The sequence below is a fragment of the Nymphalis io genome, chromosome 26 (assembly GCF_905147045.1).
Source record: "Nymphalis io chromosome 26, ilAglIoxx1.1, whole genome shotgun sequence".
Taxonomy (NCBI): Eukaryota; Metazoa; Arthropoda; class Insecta; order Lepidoptera; family Nymphalidae; genus Nymphalis; species Nymphalis io.
Window position 1 is genome coordinate 64,499 of NC_065913.1, and position 24,743 is coordinate 89,241.

The 24,743-nt window shown below is 40.0% G+C and overlaps 1 pseudogene; it reads left to right on the plus strand.

Moving 5' to 3' along the window:
* Positions 1 to 5,394: 5,394 nt before the first annotated feature.
* Positions 5,395 to 24,743, plus strand: part of LOC126778374 (GTP-binding protein 2-like) — a 33,307-nt pseudogene continuing 13,958 nt past the window's right edge.

Genomic DNA, 24,743 nt, shown 5'->3' on the forward strand with positions numbered 1-24,743 from the left:
GGCTTCGATGCTCAGGTGCGCTAATGATTATTTTGACGTTTATTTAAATTAAGAACAATCCCCCACCCACTTGCAAAGCCCGGGCAAACACCACTGCACTTTGATGTGCTTAATAAATGGGCACATTGTCAGGAGATCTGCTTTTATGGGATGAAGTATTGCTATGTATATCCATCAACCCGCATTGAAACTGCAAGTTAGAGCTCCAAATCACAAGTGGAGGGGAGGGCTTAGCCCAGCAGAGGTGTTATTTTTTTTATAATAAGTAAATAGAAAAAAAAAGTAAAAGTAAGTTGTACACTAGAAGTGAGATTTGGAAGCATGTAAAGACATTGCTTGCGCCTGAACTCTCTCTAATTTTCACCCTGGGATTATGTAAATGTCTATGTCTCACTGCTGGGCTAATCCCTCCCTCTTCTCCCTTTGATGAGGAGCTTATTCCAATACGCTGTTCCAATTTAGTGGTGCTAATCTGGGTTTTAACACGCTATCATTGGTAACGATTTACACATTCTATTCACTACCATCTCGGTTCTCAATAGGATTAAGAGTGTGTGGGAATAGAGACTGTCTGTGCTTGCACGCACACACAAGTACTATTATTAGTCCCGTGCAGTTGTCTAAACCGTTCGTATCCGTAGCAGCCTGTGAATGTCCCACTGCTGGGCTAAAGCCTCCTCTCCCTTTTTTTAAGAAGGTTTGGAGCTTATTCCACCACGCTGCTCCAATGCGGGTTGGTGGAATACACATGTGGCAGAATTTCAGTGAAATTAGACACATGCAGGTTTCCTCACGGTGCTTTCCTTCACCGTCAAGCAGAGATGAATTATAATCACAAATTAAGTACATGAAAATTTAGTGGTGCTTGCCCGGGTTTGAACTCGCGATTATCGGTTAAGATTCACGCGTTCTTACCACTGGGCCATCTCGGCTACAAGTTGTCTAAACATCTTTATCTAGTTTTCATACTCATTTTTCAATTATATTAATCTTTGTAAAAGCTTCCGTTATTCTATTATCCAGTTGTATGATGGCGTATGTTACACCCCGTTAACGACAGATGGCGCTCATTCGAAATGTCACATTCCTGAATCGCGCTGTCTAGATATTCGCTACGGTATATAAGTGTAGAAGTGATTGTTCTTGTAATCTGATAAATTGTAGTGTCATTTACCTAATCCCAGGTATCAGTGTTGCAGAACTATCGATAGTTTGACCTCGAAAACTATTATCGACAGTACTTCCGAAAGTATCGTCTTGTGTCAATATTGTCGATATTATCGATAGTTACTATAGCTCTCTGTTCACAATACTATTGATAACTCGTTTGCCTGCCTCGTTGGTCTAGTGGCTTGATGTAAGGCCGCAGACCCGGTGGTTCTGGGTTCAATTCCCAGGTCGGGCCAATAAAAAGTTATTGGGTTTTTCTGTCAGAAGATTCTCAGTAGCAGCCCGGAGTCTGGAAGTTAAAAGTGTGTACACTCCCGTGCCTTGGAAACCTCGTAAAGCCGTTGGTCCTCCGCCTGAATTCTTTCCGGTCGTGTCGGATTGCCGTCCCATCGGATTATGAGACTTAGGGTATAGGGAGTGCACCTGTGTTTGCGCACACACTTGTGCACTATAATATCTCCTGCGTATTTGGCTAATCACTCTTGAGATTGGCCGCCGTAGCCGAAATCGGTCTGGAGGACATCATTATTATTATTAATACTATTGATAACAGCAATCCATAGGTATTCATTCGATAGTAACGATTTAATAAAAATTCATTAATTTCATCATCAAATAATATTAATAATTCATCAAATTATTTAATTCATCAAATAATAATAATAATAATAATATCCTGGGACATTATTCACACACGGTCATCTGATCCCAAATTAAGTGTTATGGAAACCAGACAACTGATGTACTACATATACTACTTTTCTTTTGTAAATACATACTAATATAGATAATTACACCCAGACTCAGGACAAACAGACATGTTCATGCACACAAATGTCTGTCCTGGGTGGGAATCGAACCCACGACCTTTGGCATGAAAGGCAAGTAACTACCAACCACGCCAACCGGCTCGTCAAAAAATCAATACGTCAATACTATCGAAAAATCATTGATTATCGATAGTCCAAAACTATCGATTTTATCGATAATGGACTATCGACATGCAACACTATCCGGTATTACTTATACTGGTGGTAGAGCTTTGTGCAAGCTCGTCTGGGTAGGTACCACCCACTCATCAGATATTCTACCGCAAAACAGCAATACTTGATATTGTTGTGTTCCGGTTTGAAGGGTGAGTGAGCCAGTGTAATTACAGGCACAAGGGGCATAAAATCTTAGTTCCCAAGGTTGGTGGCGCATTGGATATGTAAGCGATGGTTGACATTTCTTACAATGCCAATGTCTAAGAGCGTTGGTGACCACTTACCATCAGGTGGCCCATATGCTCGTCCGCCTTCCTATTCTATAAAAAAAAAAAAAATACCTAAAATGAAAGTCATATAATGTATTACATTCATATAATCAGGGTAATGTCTTCAACTACGGTTGTTCCGAGCTGATGACAGCGGAGCGCATCGGAGAGAGGAGCGCCAAGCTGGTGTCTTTCCTGAACCTGGCGGGCCACAGCAAGTACAAACGCACCACGCTCCACGGGCTCACGGGTTACTCCCCGCACTACGCCATGCTCGTTGTAAGTATGTTTATTTATTACTAGTTCCCATACGTGTGGGGGGGGGGCTCAGATTTTAGGTATCCTAAGTCTTTTTCTATAGCCCTGATAACGTGTTTTCAAATTATTATCAGGTAAGGATTTTTTTGGAGTCCTGACATATCAAACCAAAAGTTAATTTTCATTTTATTGAATAAATATTGCCAAAATTATAAATAATATCTTATCTTACATTTTTACAAACAGCTCAAAATCAAAATAATTTATTCAGGTAAAAATATATAAACCTAACACCGGCTCAAACTGTAGATCCTACTATTTTTTTTTTATAATCGCCGGGAGGGCAAATGACTCTACTCCACCTGATGGTAAGTGGTAGTAGAGTCCAAACGCGACGACGGCCAGCACAGACGGGAAAAACGTTCTGCACTAGCCGCCTTCGCCTTACTGGCCCACAAGATGCCTCTTCAAGCCTCGTTTGAAGGAACCCGGGTTGTAAGAGGAGGGGAACACGTGAGCTGAAAAAATGGAATTCCTTACGAATTCCATTTTTTGGTAGTGCGACAAAGAAAGGAGTTGCCAAATTTCTTTGTTCGCGATGGAATTGATGTCGCAGTTAGGCGGTGACATCGAGAACCAGCTCGCGTGGACTTAAGAAGGAAGGGGGAAGCAGGAATTAGAGAGAATAATTCCTCAGAGCACTCGCCGTGATACAGTCGATAGAAAGCGCTCAGTGCTGCTATCTCACGACGCAATTGTAAAGGTTTAAGGGTGTTTGTAACCTTTACGTCGCCAATAATGCGTACGGCACGTCGCTGCAACCGGTCCAAGGCCTCCAGTAGGTACTTAGCGGAGCCATCCCAAAGGTGCGAGCAATATTCCACGCAAGACCGTACCTGTGTTTTGTACAGCAGGCACAGTTGTTGTGGCGTGAAAAAGCGCCGCACCTTGTTCAGAACTCCGAGTTTCCGTGAAGCTGTTTTTATAACAGTCTCGATGTAATCCCTTGGACTAAGGTTGTAGCGAACGTCAATCCCTAGCATGGCGATTTTGCTTTGCATCACCAGCGGAGTGCCACAGAGGGAGGGAAGAGGGGAAAATGTTGACTTTTTCGCCGTGAGAGCGCATACCTGTGTTGTCCTGGCATTAAACTCAACAAGATTATCAGAGCCCCATTTGGCGATGAGCTCTAACGTCTTGGAACGACTTGGAATTTTTATTGTAGTTTGCATTTCCAATCCGCGTTAGGAAATTGCTCTTGCGCAGCATCTGCCACCCGACTAAGATGGTCAAATAATCGGCTTGTCTCCAAGTCACCATTGTGGGATCTGTAGAGGCACAAGTAGACTCGGCTCTGACGAACCAGGTCCACACGTACCACCAACATGGAGAAGGAGGGGTCCTCCAAGCAGCGCAGTCGGCGACAGCAAACATCCGTCCTGACGAACAAGCATACTCCGGCTTTCGCTTTCAAGGATTCTTTAAGCGTGTAGCCGGGATAATTAAGATAGCTGGTATCGGCAAGACGGAGTATTTGTGTCTCCGTGAGAAACAACATTGCTGGCCGTGCTGTCTCGAGATGGTGGTAGACAGCGTTGAGGTTAGTGTGGAGTCCACGGATGTTAGAGAACTCGACCTCAAACAGCGAGGGGGTGTGCACCGCTGTACGACCGTTATTACTATTACTGTTTTGTTGCGCCATTTGGGAAAAATAAAATGGAAAAGAGACGTGAAGCGAGCGATGGATTGCCACGATAGGGATAAGCAAAGTGTGGAGGCGTGTTTCCCCAAGTGGTTGCCAAAAGGAAAAATACACTGACGGAACGGACTTCCGCCGGACGGAAGGGCCCCCGAACCCCCCCGGAAGTGGCCGTCGGGACCCTACCTACCGGTCACCAACTGGCACGACGGTCTACCCCGAAATTATGCGTGGCCTGGTGGGGCAGCCTCACGAGCTGGTTAGGCACGGTCGGGCCCCTGTACTATGCCACGGGCGGCCAGCGGAACAGCCGTTTCTTCGGGTCTCCCTGTCCGGCAGGTCAATACAGTTTCCCCCGGCATTGGTTCAACAGCCCTCTCCGTTGGACCAACACCCATCGCATCAATACTCGCTCGGGCTCTGGCTGTACGCTGGCTGACCTCGAAACGCGGCTGCAAGCCACTTCACGAGTTTTTCACCATGCGTACGGTGGGAACAAGCCAGGCGGATGTTTAACATCCTACCACCAGAACCTACTAAAAATAATCGGCAAAAAAATAAACTCTGTTGCTACTATTAAACTATGTAAAAGTTTAAACACAATTTTTTATCATATTTATAAACCCTTATCGAGCAATACGTCTTATTAATGAAAGTTTTTTAAGAGAGAGAGTTGGTTCCTCCTAATTGGCCTAGGCCAGTCTGGGTACGGGCCTCGGGGTTGCCCCCTAACCTGTCGTGTCTTTAATTTTTGGCCCGAGGGGCCAGGGTCACAGCGACTCAGTGGCTGTAAGTTTTTTAATTCAGATACAAGATAATATTATAGATAGCACTGCAGTCATATTATCAACTTATACTATATAGTTTTTTTTTATTTCTAGATTTCGGCAACAGCCGGTATAACTGGCATCACAGAAGAACACATCGGTCTTCTGCTGGCTTTGGACATGCCGTTCTTCGCAGTCATCAACAAGTGTGAACTGGTTAGCAACATCAACTCTGTTGTAGCGAGGCTGGCTCAATTGTTGGAACCCGCTAATAAGGTCAGTGATTTTATTTTAAATAGCATCTATAAAGACTAACTTATAAACTAGGTAATTATTTCTTACATCAATGCTTATGTGTGATGGTGACCACTTACCATCAGGTGGCCCAATTGCCCGTCCGCACACATATAACATAAAGAGAAGCCGGGGGGAAAAAGTTAACAGACAAACAGATATATTTACTTTCCCATTTATAATATTAGTATATATTGTAATTGGAAACATGCAGGTTTCCTCGCGATGTTCTTCAAGGAGCACGAGATGATAAATCAGGGATGCTGTATAATTTATAGATTTATTTAAATTTAAAGTAATGGTATATATTGGTATTATTACAGAAACCGCTGTTAATAACTGACGAGAATATGGCAAGGAACTGCGTTGCGCCGCAAAAGTCGATACTGGAGACCATAGACAATGTAGACGAGGAAAACAAAAAGGATGAGGAGTGAGTAGCTTCACAAGCCTTTATTTAACCCGAAGTGTTTCTGGGTGAACTCTTATATATGACTTTAAAACGAGTTCCATACTATTGGTAATGGTAATAATATTGTCTATAGCTACGCCAACCACCCTTGCTAGATACTTGCCTTTCACGCCAAAGGTTGTGGGTTCGGTTCCCACTCAGGACAGACAATTGTGTGCTTTAACATGTCTGTTTTTCCTGAGTCTGTGTGTAATTGTCTATACAATAGTATGTCAGTTGTCTGGTTGCCATAGTACAAGCTCTGCTTAGTTTCGGATCAGATATATATATATATAGTTGAACGCAAATCACAGTAGTGTCGGCCGGCAGGGTGGCCGTGTTCCCGGTGAGCTGCGTGCGCGGCGCCGGCCTCAACGCGCTGCACGCGTGCCTGCTGGCGCTGGCGCCGCGCCGCGACCTGCAGCGCCCCGAGGACGTGAGTGAACCATATGTTGCGCAGTTGACTAGTATCATTTTTATTAAATTATAAATGTTATAATTTAAGTCACTTTACAGGAGGCGTGCGAGTTTCAAATAGACGAAATTTTCCACGTAGGGGACTCGACGGGGCCCGTCGTGGGGGTCTGATCGCGCGAGGGCGACTCTACGAGGGCGACGAACTTATCATAGGTGCGTTGCGTTCTGTTAGTTGTGAGATGAATAGAGCGACGTATATTTAACACCACCCCCCCCCCTGGACCTCTGGAGTCCAGCAAGTTCGCGGAGATATCCGTGCGCACGATATACCGCAACCGCATCCCGTGCGGCAGCGTGCGCGCGGGACAGTCGGCGTCGCTGGGCCTGGGGCGCTTCCCGCCGGGACTGCGGCAGGGCATGGTGCTGCTGGCGCGCCCGGGGGGCTACGCCGCGGGACACGAGCGGCCCACCTTCGGGGGCTGTCCGCCCGGGACTTGCAGAGGACGACAGGTGGGTCGCTAATTCAAACCTTATTACTAAATAAAAACTTACATGTATTTAAGACAGAATATATATACGCGGCCAGTAGTACTATTCTAGAATTTTAGATTCATCACTCTCCGGTGAAATGTTGACATGATGATGATGATGATGAGTGAGAGAATGTTCTTACAGAGTAGCCATACTGGTTGTAGTTTTATATTTAAAATTATGTTATACAAACGATTTAAAAATGCTTTTTTGAATAACGTTTCTACCGCCAAATAGCAATACTTAGTATTATTGTGTGCTAGTTTGAAAGATGAGTTAGACAGTGTAACTATAGGCACAAGAGACGTAATATCTTAATCCCCAAGGTTGATGGCGCATTACGATGTTAGGGGTGATTAATAGACTGTGACAAAATCTATGGGTAGTGACGACCACTTACCATAAGGTGGTCATTTGCCAGCGTACCTATACGAAATTAAAAAAGTGATATATTTTTTATTTTCAAAATTCCTTGTTACAGATATCAGAACTAGTCCACTCGTCGCAAGCTTCGGAGAAGAATCGAAAGAACGCGAGGAGACAGAACAAGAATATTCTCCAGGACATCGCCAACGTGAAGAACAGCCTCACGAAGACATCGGACACGAAGTGCACGAACGTGTACGTGTCGGACGACGGGAGCAAGTACAGCGACGCGCACGTGTCGAGCGACACGCAGGACAAGTGCGTGTGTGACGACCTGGTGTTCCTCGAAGACTCAAACGACCCTAGAGGCTGTATATACTTTCGGGTGAGCAGAAAACTCTACTCGTTTTTAAAAGATTAGCAAACCTTAGATATGCGATTCCATGCGATTTGCTACCAGCTCTGCTGTATTGTACACTACAAACACTTCTCGATCAATATATCTCTATATATAACACGACACTGTTACACTTAACCACTTATATACACTTTAGTTTTACTTACAAAGTTCCGATAACAACTTCACAGATAACCAAAACCCTAAATTTTTCGCGAATCCATAGTCAATACCACAGAATATTAAGATTTCGACCAAATTTCAAGGTCAAAGTTGCTTATATACTCTACTTGCTATTGGAATCGACTATAGACTTGTATATGTTTGCGCAGCACATTGTGTGTGTGTGTGTGTGTTTTTTTATCCGTAACAGCACGTGAATGTCCTACTGCTGGGCTAAAGGCCTCCTCTCCCTTTTTTGAGGAGAAGGCTTGGAGCTTATTCCACCACGCTGCTCCAGTGCGGTTTGATGGAATACACATGTGGCAGAATTTCAGTGAAATTAGACACATGCAGGTTTCCTCACGATGTTCTCCTTCATCGTAAAGTACGAGATGAATTATAATCACAAATTAAGTACATGAAAATTCAGTGGTGCCCGGATCATCTCGGCTGTTTTTTTTATATGCTAGCAATATTAGCACAGACTGTGCAATATAATATGTAATGCGGTCATGAATTAAATTTGCTTGAATGTAACAGGCATCCGTGCATGTCCTGAGACACTCCACGGCCATCTACCCAGGGTTCCAGTGCTCTGTGCATGTCGGGAACGTGCGTCAGACGGCCATTATCGAGGTAACGAATACATACATCAAACTCACTTTGCAGAGTGGAATTAAATAGTTTAATTTTGGTATAGTTGGTGGTGTTGCGTAAAATACTTAAGTATGATAATGATATTTATTTTTTTATGTTATATTCCTGTTTAGCGGTAGAATATCTGATGAGTGGGTGGTACCTACCCAGGCGGGTTTGCACAATGCCCTTACCACCAGTTACCACACACTCATTATATATTCTGCCGCCAAACAGCAATAGCATTGTTGTTGGTGAGTAAAACAGTGTAACTGCAGGCACGAGGGACATAACATCTTAGTTCCCAAGGTTGGTGACGCATTGGTGATGTAAGCGATGGTTAATATTTATTGCGGTGTCAATGTCTATGGGCGGTGGTGACCACTTACCATCGGGTTGCTCATCTCATCGCTGACCACGGGTATATTATTCGCTTTAGGGTATAATGTCTCCGAACAACGTGCTGAGGGCGGGCGAGGGGGCCTCCGTGCTGTTCAGTTTCGCCCGCTGTCCGGAGTACCTCGTGCGGGGCCGCCGGCTGCTGTTAACGGCGGGGCTGGGGACCAGGTACCGCTCAATTAATATTAAATAATTATATAACTAGGTTTATGAAATAACGTACATACACAATGGATATTACATCTTGGTTCCCAATGTTGGTGGCACATTGACAATATAAATGATGGTTAATATTTCTTAAAACGCCAATACGCGGTGGAGAATTACCACCAAAATTACATTAGCCTTCCTATTCAAAATTAAAAAAGAGAAACAGAAATCGCAACAGTAAAAGGTTATAAGTCTTTATATTTGAAAATATGTATAATGTAATATTAATTATGTAATATTCTAATATTAATTTGAAACGTGTGTTTCTTTAATTTTTTAATTTTGTCAGAGTAAACGGCCAGTTTTAATAAAAGTTAGCTTCATGTCATCGATTTATGAAAATTTTAGGGTGTTATTAGACTAAATTAATCTTTTTATTTAATTATGTTTTGAATAAAACGTGTGATTGTGACTTAAAAAATAAAACAATGTTTTTTACTGACTTAGAAAAATGTTATATATTAGCAAATATTAAAAAAAAATTTAAATCAGTCATTCAATATTAAAAAAAAAATTAAAACATTTTTTAGCACATCATTAGACTATAATAAAAATAATTAAAGTATGTTGGATTTTTTATTTAAAATCTTTATAATTTAAGCTACACTTTGTAAAAAATAAATTGGCAATTATTGTGTCAACCCGCGTTCATAAGAAAGTTTCACGACAATGCGCGCTTGCTGAGTTGGTGATAATTAATCAAGTAGACTTATAAGTACATTCGAATTATTTCACAAAGGTTTAAAGCTACTAGTTGTGGATATATGCAGATTCTACAAAGAAGAACTGAACCGAAGAAAGAAACTCAATAGTAAATCTTGTAGCGTTAATCGAATTCCATCATTAGTGGTTTTCCATGACTCATTTAGTCATTTTTTCTGTTTATTTCCACAATTTATGTTTGTTTATCCTTATCCAGATCCTAGGTCATCTTTTATTTAAATTTTATTATGAATTAACAAACACACTAGGTTCACATAAACAATATTAATATCAAAATACTTTATTCAACATTGAAGCATTACACTTGCTTATTGATAGTCAAACTAGAAACTTCCACCGGTTAAAAGTAACACCCAGCCCTGTGTCGAACCAGTGAAAGAAACTCAGACTATTAGTCTATAAAGTAAATAGTAGTCTTTTTGTAATAAGCAACAAATATATTTTTATCAAGGCAGAATGTTTTGTACACAACTAGCATAGATACTGGTAAAAAAAATCAAATTTAGAAATAAATTCGAATGAAGTCTCTGGATCATTTCTTCTTCTTCTTCAAGTGCCACTCCGACTAGCGAAGGTTGGCAGTCAGCTTTAAATACTCCTTCTTGTTCTTCGCGAGGCGAAAGAGTTCGACAGCACTCGCGATTCCCGTCCATTCACGGATGTTGCACAGCCAAGACTTTTTTCTGCGCCCAACAGCTCTCCTTCCGGCAACTTTTCCCATCATAATCAGTTGCATAAGTTCATATCTTTCATGCCTAAGCACGTGTACGAGATATGCAACTTTTCTCTTCTTGACAGTCTCCAAAAGTTGCCGTTTTTGGTTGACGCGTCGCAGAACTTCCACGTTCGAGACCTTTTGAGTCCAACTAATGGCCAACATACGTCTATAAGCCCACATCTCGAAAGCTTCTATACGTTTTTTGAGATTGTTGAGTATGTGAATAATATATAATATTATTGATAATTATTTAAGGATAATTACTGAGCACAATAAAAGACGTCCGTTCGGTTAAGCGTTTAATTGCGAGAGACCACCATACATGGGTTTACAATTACCCACAGTTATAAAAGTAATATTCTAAAACTACCCCATACATTACACCTTCACCCTTAATTACTTATACATTACTTAGAATTAACTTAACCTAACTTAAAAATAAATTATATAATATTAGTTGCCTAATCAAATTCGAATCGAAATCGTTCAACTGGTTTCCTAACGCGCTGGGAACGAATCGATGGTGGAATAATAAGTTCCGTGTTGGATGATTCAGCCGACTCAGTCGTCGGTATTTCTAGCTGTGGCTCAGATATGGGGTGATCACTCGACATGTTTTGGTTTTGTGGTGGCGATTTAGACGTAGATAAATCAAAGCTTACCCAACGTTTTTTTATCTGATTAACGTGTCTTTTGATAGGTGGACCGTCATCCCTACCTATGAGGTAATTACGAGACCCAAAATTACCATCTATTTTACCTTTTAACCATTTCTTTCCTTCCCCATAATTCCTTACCCAGACATTATCCCCTTGTTTAAATTGCCTTATAACTCCTTTTCCTCTTTCTATTTGCTTATTTTGCACCTCCCGTACTCTATCTTCCATCGCCCAATCCCTATGCAATAAGTCTAGTCTTGATCTTATACGCCTACGTTGTAAAATCATGGCAGGTGAAAGACCCGTGGTACTTTGATCGACGTTCCTGTATGCTAATAAATAGGTTTGCAATGCGGCATCGATATCGCAACCATCCCTTAACGACTTTTTTATTGCCCGTTTGCACAACTTAACAGCGTCTTCCGCTGCTCCATTACTAGACGGATGATACACGGGGGAGAATGTAACCTTAATACCGTTGTTCCTCATAAAATTGGCATATTCTTTGCTCGAGAAAGGCGGCCCATTATCCGAAACAATTTCTTTAGGCAAACCGAACCTAGCGAAAGTTTCCCGTAAAACTTTAATAACAGCAGCCGCGGTCGTATTTGGCATGTTAAAAATTTCTAACCATTTCGATGTCTATTAAAACTAAAAATGTTTTACCGTTAAGCGGTCCTAAGAAGTCAATGTGTATCGACCATGGCTCCGGAATAAAAGGCCATGGCTTGATCGGAGCTTTCGCTGGTGCTGCGTTTTCCATCGCACAAGTAACACACTCATTACAAGTGCGTTCAATGTCGGCGTCGATACCGGGCCACCAAACGTAACTACGTGCAATGCTCTTCATCTTTACTATACCTAAATGACCAACGTGTATTTCCTTTAGCAACTCAGATGTTAATGATTTAGGTATTACTAAGCGGTATCCCCAAATTATACACCCCGCATCTAAATACAATTCATTACGACGTACAAAATATGGCTTAAGATCTTCATCGTCGCACGCCTTGGACCACCCGGATTGTAAGTATAAAATTACTTTCTTAAGTATGTTATCCTTATTCTGATGTCTTCCGTGTTATAGGTAAAAAAATTTGTATGAAATTAACGTAAGTTTTCTCCTCTACTTGTAGGTTCCCTTCTCTCGTTGGAAATCTAGATAAAGCATCGGCCGCGTTCTTATTACTTTGAACGTATTTAATATTATAATTATAACCAGCTAAAATAACGGCCCACCGTTGCATTCTGCTAGCCGCCATTGTAGGGATACCATGTTTATCACCGAAAATAGCTACCAACGGTTTATGATCCGTGCGTAACGTAAATTTCCTTCCGTATAAGTACGTGTGAAATTTTTTAATGCCATAAATAATAGCTAAAGCTTCCTTTTCTATTTGAGCATACGATTTCTCAGCAGCATTAAGTACCCGAGACGCATAAGCTATAGGTCGCTCTCCTTTAGCGGTTATATGTGAAATTACAGCCCCTACTCCATAACTACTAGCGTCAGCTGTTAGAATTAAGGGTAAGTCAGGTGAATAATCTGCTAAAATTTCACTAGATGTTAACAATTGCTTAACCTTATTAAAAGCTATATTACTTTCTGTATTCCATTCATATTTTTTTTCCTTTTTTAATAAAATATACAATGGTGCTAAAATTGTACTAATGTTTGGCACAAATCTAGCGTAATACATAACTAATCCTAAAAATGAGCGCAATTCGGATACATTATTCGGTATGCGAACCTTCTGAATTGCTTCAATCTTATTTGGGCATGTATGAACCCCTTCTTTACTAATTACAAAGCCTAAATATGTAACAGAGTCGGCAAAGAACGTACACTTATCTTTTTTAATTTTTAAACCATATTTTTGTAATCGATTAAATACCTCGTGAAGTGTTTTTAAATGTGATTGGTCGTCCTCCCCGGTAATTATCACATCATCTAGGAAAACAGCCACTCGAGGCATATCCGAAAATAGTTGTTCTAACAATCTTTGAAAAATACCTGGACTCGAAGCCAAACCATAAATCAGTCTATTATACCTAAATAAGCCCTTGTGAGTGTTTATTACAGTGTATTTTTTTGATTCATCAAGTTCAAGTTGTGAATAGGCCTGAGACAGATCTAACTTAGTAAATTTGATACCCCCGTGTAATTTAACTAACAGATCCTTTTTCATTACCGGTACGATCGGTGTAGCCCAGTCAGATGTAGTAACCGGCGTGATCACTCCATCCCGTACCAGCTGATCCAGCGCCCGCTCCACAGGCTCGCGAAGTGCGTAAGCGAGCGGTCGTGCGCGCATGAACACCGGCTTCGCGTCGGGTCGCAGCCGAAAACCAACCGTTCCACCATTGAATCGTCCCAGCCCGTCCGAAAACACTTCACAATATCTGGAACTGAATTCATTAAAATTAAACAGCTTGGTTATTAAAATCAATACTATTACAATTCATAATAGGAATCTCGATCTGTAACTCGCTAATCCAATGCCTGCCTAACAGATTCGTTTTTGCATCTTTTATAATAAATAAATCCAACGATTTTCTTTTATTTTTGTAATTAACTATAGGACTTATTTTACCAACGGGTTTTACAATTTCTCCAGTATAATAGCGTAAATTTAAATCACACTTTCGAATTAAATTATGTGACAGATATTTCTTATAGCAATTATAACTAATGCATGATATCGCACTGCCCGTGTCTATTTCCATACAAAGAACACATTTATCAATATTGATACTAATTGTGTATGGTGCAAATTTTTTAAAATAACTACTTATAGAAAAATTGTTTACCACCTCACTGCCCGAGCCTTCGTTTTCTGTGCATACGGAACTATCATTTTTTACGATGTTTAATGACACCTGACTTTGTAGTACTGGACAAACCTTTTTTAAATGACCTTGTTCGTTGCAAACTCGACATATATAAAGTCTAAATTTACACCGATTTACTTGATGATTTGCACCACAAACGTCACACACTTGTTTAAAAGTCGTTCCCTTCTTTTGTCGTGCAAAGTCATTCATATTATTATCGCTCCACCTGCTAATTATCGCACCGTTTGTGAGGCTTGTACCACTGCTTAAAACCGGTTCTCGCGTTCCTACGTTCATATATTTTTGTAGATGTTTCCCTGTGCTTCTTCTCCTGGACGTAATCTGGTTTATAGATTCCTCCACCTCTGATACGCCGTCACCTAATCTCCTGGTACGACCTTCTACCAAGGCTGCATCCGCCTCTGCAGCTTCCATTGTCACCGCGAGTTTAAACGCCGAATCAAACGTTATATTATCCTCCGCAAACATTCTTTGACGGATACAGTCACTGTTAATACCACATACAAATTGATCCCTCAAATTATCCAATAATGTTTCCGAACAAAAACCGCAATTTTTCGTCAATTTCTTTAATGCCGCCGCATATTCCGCCACGGACTCATTATGACGTTGCACTCTTTGTCTGAACTTGAACCGCTCCGCCAATACACTCGGTTTTGGTTGAAGATGGCGTCGCATAACATCCACCAGCTCTTCATAGCTTTTCGCAGATGGTTTGACTGGTGTACATAAATTCACCATCAGTTCGTACGCGTCACTTCCGATCACCGTTATCAGTGTCGCTACTCGTATCGCCGGTTTCACATCGTTAACAATAAAATACTGTTCCAACCGATCCACATACAAATTCCAACCGTCCTTGCCAAGGTCGAAGTGTTCCAGTTTTCCCACCGACATAGTAATAAAAACGATGCGTCACACACGTAGTTTCTTTACTACTCGTCGCCACTGTTGAGTATGTGAATAATATATAATATTATTGATAATTATTTGAGGATAATTACTGAGCACAATAAAAGACGTCCGTTCGGTTAAGCGTTTAATTGCGAGAGACCACCATACATGGGTTTACAATTACCCACAGTTATAAAAGTAATATTCTAAAACTACCCCATACATTACAGAGATCTTCTTTAATTGTCCACGCCTCGCATCCGTAAAAAAGTATAGGCCAGATGTAACAATGTAGGAGTCGTATGCGCACAGGGATCTTAAGTCTGCGATTGCAGAGTACTTTTTTCAACGTGCAGACGTACGGCTCATAATTAATTGCAGCTCTTCAGGAGATGATGCTATTAGGACTGTATCGTCAGCGTATCTGATGTTGTTAATATACCGGCCATTTATTTTGACTCCGCATGCTTGGCCTTCAATTGCTTCTGCTATTATTTGTTCCGAGTACAAATTAAATAGCGTGGGTGATAATATACAGCCCTGTCGGACTCCTCTCTTTATTTCTACCTCATCAGTCTCCTCATTGTCAACTCGTACAGTAGCCTTCTGGTTCCAATACAGATTCTGGATAATACGTACATCTTTGTCATCTAAGCCGATATCATGTAATATTGCAATTAGACGGTCATGCAGTACTCTGTCAAAGGCTTTTTCGTAATCGATGAAACAAAGGAAAACGTCTTGTCTTGTCTCTGCATTTTTGTACGAGAACCTGCATTGCAAAAAGAGCCTCTCTCGTGCCCACTCCTATTCGAAAACCAAACTGACTATCTGCGAGATGTTCGTCGCATTTAGCTCTTATTCGCTCGTGGATGATATTCAGAAATAGTTTCAATACTTGGCTCATAAGGCTAATCGTTCGAAACTCTTCGCACCTTCTTGCGTTGGTCTTCTTAGGAAGCGTAATAAAAGTTGAGGTTAGCCAGTCTTTGGGTAAGTAGCCAGAGTCGTATACCAAGTTAAAGAATTTAACCAGGAAGTTAATATTTTCGTCTTCAATAAGTTTGAGTACCTCTATGGGAACATTATCCGGTCCGGTTGATTTTCCCGTTTTAGCTTTTTTAAGAGCGTTTGTGACTTCATTTTTCAGGATAGGACATTTGGATCACAATTTACCGCTATGCTTCGGAAATCGTCGGTATATTGATGAAATGTATTGTTCCCATAGGTGTTTTTTTCCTGATATATCTAATATGGGAATATTATTTTCATCCGTAAGTTGGTGAGTCGTCTTTTTGTGTCATACCAAAGATTTTATTTCCTTATGCAGGTTAAATGCATCATGTTTAGCATAAAGGTCCTCCACAAAATCACACTTGCACTGATACCGAGCATCTCTAGCATAACGAACTTCACGCCGAATTTTCTTATCAATCTCAGTATACTTGCTATTGTCGGAATTCTTGTAGATTCTCCTTTCTTCGATAAGATCATATATTTTTTCTGTCATCCAACTCTGCTTAGGAATCCAATCTCTTTTCAAGTGTGTCTTATTGATGTTTAATATTTTGTTCTTCATTGAACACCACTCTTCCTCCACCGTACGCATTATCCCAGGTTTCTCATCTGCTGCCCACTCGTTTATTTCTTTCGCCACTTTATCTTGGATGTTAAGTTCTTTAAGTTTCCTCACGTCTATTGCGTGGTACTGTGTTCTCTTCTTTAGTTGTTTGAGTCTACATGATATTAACATGGTTCGGTTTGATTTTGGTACTAAGTTAACAGGTGTATTAATGTATTTTGTGTTTATGATTACTCCCACTCCATACTGTTGGAGCTATCCTCGGAACCAGAGTAATACATGGTGTAATTATTATCTATTTGGTGTTTACCTTTGCCTATCCATCTAATCTCACTTAGTCCCATGATGTTAATCTTCATTCGTTGCATTTCTTTGCAGACATTGTAGACTTTTTCAGGACTCTTCAAGCTTCTGACGTTCCACGTTCCTATCTTCATTTGTTGTTTTTTCCACCTGGAGATTCTTAGCACCCCTGTCCCATCTAAGGGACGCCAGGAACTCGGGGCCATTTCTTTCTTAGACTTTTCCATAAAGCTGACGATAACTAGGGAATAATAGTGCAGTGGTTTCCCCTTGCCTTCTGCACCAGACATTTTAGAGGTTACTTGTACCTCAAGGTCGCTGTTTCCCTTTTTCCAATCATGGTGCGTATGGTTATACCGCCATTGATCGGTCGCCAGAGCCTCGTCTGTTATCTAGCAGGGAGCACCACGTGCAGGTGAGGTTGGCAATTGGTTCGGTTTGGATGGTAGTTCCGTTCCCCCCTTACCCCCCTTTCTTATAAAATAATATAACATTTATAAACATATTTTATAGTAAACATACAAAAAGATTTTTTTTAATTTAACTTTTTCTAATCTGTTATGACTAATAAAAACATTAAAATAACATTAATAGATAACTTATCGGTTATCTGTTGTGATTATTTTCATAATGAAATTTGTCATTCATGTTATGTTATTGTATTCAAAAGGAATGTTACTTATCTGTTCCCAGGTCACTTTCTGTGTGTTTTTTTTAAATATATATATCGAGCAGGCATAGTGAAATACATATAACACTACCTTAAACAATAATGACTGTTTCAAACCTAAACAAGCACCAGTGAATTTTCATGTGATTAATTTGCGTTTAAAAATATCGTGAGACAGCCTGCATTTATAATTATTAAAATTTCACTGAAATTCTGCTAAACAATCCACTGTGTATTATCCAAAAAGGTAGAACAGACCTTAATCAGCCAGCTTACTCGTATTTCCTAAAAATAACATAAAATAATTTTGAATTACATTGCTTGTTCGACTCTGTTACGTATAATGACATTTTCGGAACATCCAGAATAAATACAGAAATTGGCAATATACCACTTCAATAAAAAAAAAGAACCAATGCCAGAAATAAAAATATGGTGTGTTGCCAAAACAATTTATAAAGCTTTTATTTTACAATAATACTATAATTTTGAAATCGATTTTCAATATTTATTTGTTAAAATAAAACTTCAAAATATACAAGCGCTGTCCCGCAGTTTTATTTGCATTCTACCCAATTGAAGTTAAACAAAATGACGCCCTGAATTCGAGCCTTTTATGAGACTAATTTGTTTATAAAAAAAGGAATGTGAATAAAACCTCGGGCGGAACTAATTTGAAGCCTAGCAGTAGTATTTATATTATATGACGAGCCGTTTGGCGTGGTTGGTAGACACTTACCTTTCACGCCGAAGGTTGTTGGTTCGATTCCCACCCAGGACAGACATTTGTGTGCATGAACATATCTGTTTGTCCTGAGCTGGGTGTAATTTTCTGTATAAGTATGTATTTACGAAAGAAAAGTAGTATATGTAGTATATCAGTTGTCAGGTTTCCATAGCACGAGTTTTGTACAAGCTTAATTTGGGATCAGATGGCCGTGTGTGAAAAATGTCCCAGGATATTATTATTATTAGTTTCAAAGATTTAGAATTAGGATTACGTTGTTAATGTACCAGGAGAACATAAACAGTGAGTCGGTCTCACCGAACGATTAGATTAAAAGAGTCAATTAGTTTCAGTTAGGATTACAGTGTTAATGTACCAAGAGATCATAAACAGTGAGTCGGTCTCACCGAACGATTAGATTAAAAGAGTCAATTAGTTTCAGTTAGGATTAGAGTGTTAATGTACCAGAAGATCATAAGCAGTGAGTCGGTCTCACCGAACGATTAGATTAAAAGAGTCAATTAGTTTCAGTTAGGATTACAGTGTTAATGTACCAGGAGATCATAAACAGTGAGTCGGTCTCACCGAACGCGGATGGCATTAATCGAAATAAGATCAATGTTAAATATATTCGATTTGGCCCTCAAAACATCCGACGCCGACGATTCCGGCGACGAGTGCTACGGGAGTCTACCCCCGGAGCCTCGTTACGGGAACGTCGAGTACAAACTGCAGCTGGTCTCGCCGTGCGAGCGACGCTTCCAGCACCTGGTGACGCAAGTGAATAATAAATAATATTAAATATATAACATTAAATATAACTTAGGTAGCTAACTGGGTAGGTATCACCCACTCATCAGATATTTTACCGCAAAACAGCAGTACTTGGTATTGTTGTGTTCCGGTTTGAAGGGTGAGTGAGACAGTATAATTACAGGCACAAGGGACATAACGTCTCAGTTCCCAAGGTTGTGGCGCATTTGCGATGTAAGCGATGGTTAACATTTCTTACAATGCCAATGTCTATGGACGTCGATGACCACTTTTTTTTTTTTTTTTTTTTTTTTTTTTTTTTTTTTTTTTTTTTTTTTTTTTTTTTTTTTTTTTTTTTTTTTTTTTTTTATAGAATAGGAAGGCGGACGAGCATATGGGCCACCTGATGGTAAGTGGTCACCAACGCTCTTAGACATTGGCATTGTAAGAAATGTCAACCATCGCTTACATATCCAATGCGCCACCAACCTTAGGAACTAACATTTTATGTCCCTTGTGCCTGTAATTACACTGGCTCACTCACCCTTCAAACCGGAACACAACAATATCAAGTATTGCTGTTTTGCGGTAGAATATCTGATGAGTGGGTGGTACCTACCCAGACGAGCTTGCACAAAGCCCTACCACCAGTAATTTATTCTAACTTCCCATCGGGTGGCCCATATGCTCGTCCGCCTTCCTATTCTATAAAAAAAAAATATCTCCCTGAATGTCAACCGCCTATCAAAATTCATTTTAATTAAACGATTCACTAACTAACAGCTTCACACGTGTGTATCCGGGGCCTTATCATTGTCGACGAGTCGATATTTTTTATCGAATATCGGGACTTTTTTTAGCCGATGCTGGCAGCACTCACATGATAAATAATTATAGGTTATGAATAATAAAAACTGGAAAATCATATTATCTTTAGGATTTTAATGCGATATAAGGTTCCGTCATGCTATGGCATAAATAAACATCACTGAGAAACTATATTATCTGTCGCTTTAACATGAAATAATACGACACTGCACCATTGTATAGCCATCGATATGATATAAGGATTGTTTCTCGGCCTTTACACTGGATTAGAATCGTTTTCTAACATAAATATAAGCGAAAATTGAACATAAAACACAATGAACGCACCAACTGTCAAGTTTCAACAAACACCAAAACTGGTTACACGATAAGGGTCAAAAGATTTGATAATTCTATCTCTGTCTAAACCTGTCTACGCTACAGTACGTACTCGGTTCGCAGCTGGCGGACACGCAGCAGAGCGTCGAGCTGCGGGTCGCGGTGATGGGGGCGAACGAGGCGGGCAAGTCGACGCTCATAGGCGTTCTCACTCAAGGTACGTTCGTTATTATCTTGTTGAAGTCGTGAGTTCTAGTAACTAAATTAAATATTGAGTATTTAATTACAGGCACAAGGGACATAACATCTTAGTTCCCAAGGTTGGTGGCGCATTGGCGATGTAAGCGATGGTTAACATTTCTTACAATGCCAATGTCTATGGGCGTTGGTGACCACTTACCATCAGGTGGCCCATATGCTCGTCCGCCTTCCTATTCTATTAAAAAAAAATATTTATAAGTTTTTGATTCGATTATCATGTAGAGATCCTATACGTGTGTACTCGTAATAAGGAGATGACGCCTTATCCCAGCTGTGGGTAAAAATGCTGTTACATTTTTAAACAAATTAAATGATACCTACTCAGTCGGGACAAAAACCGACTTTGTTAATATTATATTGTTATATCATTTATTTTATCCTCAGATAAATATTTTATGGTCAAGAAACTTAGTTGTAATTACAATGGCAGTATAAAATTTGATCTTGAAATTGTAATGACGTCATTGGTTGATGGTATGTTAGCTGTTTGTAGTGCGCAATACAATAGTTTTTCTTTTCTACAGGTGAACTTGATAATGGTAGAGGGAGCGTTCGCCTGAACATGTTCAGGCATTTGCACGAAGTGAAAAGTGGTAGGACGTCATCGCTCAGCCACGAGATACTCGGCTTCGATGCTCAGGTGCGCTAATGATTATTTTGACGTTTATTTAAATTAAGAACAATCCCCCACCCACTTGCAAAGCCCGGGCAAACACCACTGCACTTTGATGTGCTTAATAAATGGGCACATTGTCAGGAGATCTGCTTTTATGGGATGAAGTATTGCTATGTATATCCATCAACTCGCATTGAAACTGCAAGTTAGAGCTCCAAATCACAAGTGGAGGGGAGGGCTTAGCCCAGCAGAGGTGTTATTTTTTTTATAATAAGTAAATAGAAAAAAAAAGTAAAAGTAAGTTGTACACTAGAAGTGAGATTTGGAAGCGTGTAAAGACATTGTTTGCGCCTGAACTCTCTAATTTTCACCCTGGGATTATGTAAATGTCTATGTCCCACTGCTGGGCTAATCCCTCTTCTCCCTTTGATGAGGAGCTTATTCCAATACGCTGTTCCAATTTAGTGGTGCTAATCTGGTTTTTAACACGCTATCATTGGTAACGATTTACACATTCTATTCACTACCATCTCGGTTCTCAATAGGATTAAGAGTGTGTGGGAATAGAGACTGTCTGTGCTTGCACGCACACACAAGTACCATTATTAGTCCCGTGCAGTTGTCTAAACCGTTCGTATCCGTAACAGCTTGTGAATGTCCCACTGCTGGGCTAAAGGCGGGTTGGTGGAATACACATGTGGCAGAATTTCAGTGAAATTAGACACATGCAGGTTTCCTCACGATATTTTCCTTCACCGTCAAGCAGAGATGAATTATAATCACAAATCTTTATCTAGTTTTCATACTCATTTTTCAATTATATTAATCTTTGTAAAAGCTTCCGTTATTCTATTATCCAGTTGTATGATGGCGTATGTTACACCCCGTTAACGATAGATGGCGCTCATTCGAAATGTCACATTCCTGAATCGCGCTGTCTAGATATTCGCTACGGAGTATATATAATGTAGAAGTGATTGTTTTTGTAATCTAATAAATTGTAGTTTCATTTACCTAATCCCAGGTATCAGTGTTGCAGAACTATCGATAGTTTGACCTCGAAAACTATTATCGACAGTACTTCCGAAAGTATCGTCTTGTGTCAATATTGTCGATATTATCGATAGTTACTATAGCTCTCTGTTCACAATACTATTGATAACTCGTTTGCCTGCCTCGTTGGTCTAGTGGCTTGATATAAGACCGCAGACCCCGGAGGTCCTGGGTTCAATACCCAGATCGGGCCAATAAAAAGTTATTGGGGTTTTCTGTCAGAAAATTCTCAGTAGCAGCCCGGAGTCTGGAAGTTGGAAGTGTGTACACTCCCGTGCCTCGGAAAGCACGTAAAGCCGTTGGTCCTGCGCCTGAACTCTTTCCGGTCGTGTCGGGTCGCCGTCCCATCGGATTATGAGAGTTAGGGAACAGAGAGTACACCTGTGTTTGCGCACACACTTGTGCACTATAATATCTCCTGCGTAGTTGGCTAATCTCTCTTGAGATTGGCCGCCGTGGCCGAAATCGGTCTGGAGGACATTATTATTATTAATACTATTGATAACAGCAATCCATAGGTATTCATTCGATAGTAACGATTTAATAAAACTTCATTAATAATAGTGTTGTTACTGGGCCTACTACATTACTTATCTTGAGAAAGCAATAATAATATAATAATAATAATGATAGCCCAACTGACGTATCTTTACGTTACCGACGTGGTGGGGCTTGTGCGCTTCAATGATTCTTAGGGCTATGCCAAAAGAGCTACTCATGATGGATTGGCCTAAGATGAGAAGACAGACCAAGAGAGATACAACCCAAGCCAAGGTGGAACAGCGTACGCCGAGGGCTCCATGGCTAAGGGGGTGCTTAGTCATTAGTATGCGAACTTTAGAGACAAGGGGACCTCTAATTTAATTTACCCTTATCACAGTGAATGCAGGGCTTTGCTGTGATTGACTTTTATGTCCCTTGCTACTCGTGGGAATAATATGATAACTAGGTCTAAAACTAAAAAATATATACAGGCGAACGTGCCATCGTTAGAAGAAGAGTCCACGCAGACTTCTAATTCATCCTCTAAATCTTTATTCCCATCAATACCCTCTTCATCACCAATTTTGTATGCATCTTCACCAAATTCATCATCAACCGGTGCTCAACTGGCGGATGTTGCACAGGAGACAAATTTTGTCAGTGAACCTGTGCCCACCACCAGTGGCGTAAAAAAACGTAAAAAATGGAGTATGGAAATGAATAAGTTCATCCTACGTACCCTACCTATATCTTACAAATTTAGAATCAGACACAAATTCATATCTTTCTTCATTACATATAAAATTTATAGATAAATATCCACATATGGAAGTAAGAAGACAGAGAATTGGTGACCAACGTAGAGCTATTATACAAAAAAAATTATTATCACAAGAAACCATTGATCAGATTTACGATGAAGTTAAAACAGAATTGCAAGTAATCCAAACTCAGATACAACAAAGCGCCACAAATCTTAAAACATCCCTTAACACACTAACAGGAAAACGTATGAAATGGACAAATGAATGCAATGAAGCAATTATTAGGAATTATTTCAAAATAACACAATTAGAGACGAATAAGACCGCTTATAGAAAACGTTTGTATGAAGAGTTTATAAACTTATACCCAGAGTTTACACACATTACAGAGCAAAGATTAGCGGATCAACGAAGGGCAATAATAAATAATAAATATATTAAACAAGATAGATTAACACTGATTAAACAACAAGTAGCAGATGAATTACATTATACACACACTAACGGAAGACACAGATAATGAACATTTACAAACAACAGAACAAAGTAATATTACACACTACGATGCATTCAAATCTAATTCCGAAACAAACTCACAAGCTAGGAAAATGCAAAACACTACAGTTACATGCACTGATTCCGTTACATCAACCCCTATCGATGAACAAAACATAGAAAGTATCACCCACGATCATGATGTGACCTTAGAAGTAAACACTGAAATAGAGAACACATTCGTTCATGCTCTAGAACATTTTTGTGATACTGAACCAAATAGCAGACCATACATTCCAAAACAAAGAACTTCTAAAAAGTTTTCATTAATAATGAAATACATAGATACAATGATACTGACAAAATTTGTAAACACTTATACTGATTTTATCACTCTACAGACAATAATTTACTGTGCAGCATGGACAGCAGCTAAATGTAATGGGGCGAGAATGACATTCTCACAAACACAAACACAAAACAACCATCAAAACAAATCATACAGAAAACCTAGCTGGCAAAGAAGATTAGAAAATAAAATAAGGAAGTTGCGAGTCAATATAGGCAGGTTAACACAATTTATTAGAGGAAATAGAAACCGAAAAGTAGTAGCTGCAGTAGAACTCATAAAGACACAATATCAATCACACGCACAATATGAAAATACAAACACGCATATAGAACACTTCTTAGATACCTTAAAACAGAAACTCAATGCAGCAGCTAGTAGACTTAAGAGATATTTGAGGTGTACTGCCCGTAAAATAGAAAACAAAACATGTGCTAACAATGAAAAAATCTTCTATAGAATTTATTATCTAACTGCAAAGATAATGAGCAAATTTTTTTTTTTTATATATGCCCCGGGATGGCAAATGACTCTACTCCACCTGATGGTAAGTGGTAGTAGAGTCCAAACGCGACGACGGCCAGTACAGTCGGGAAGAATGTTCTGTACTAGCCGTCCCCGCCTTGCCGGCCCGCAAGATGCCTCTTCACGCCTCGTTTGAAGGAACCCGGTTTGTAAG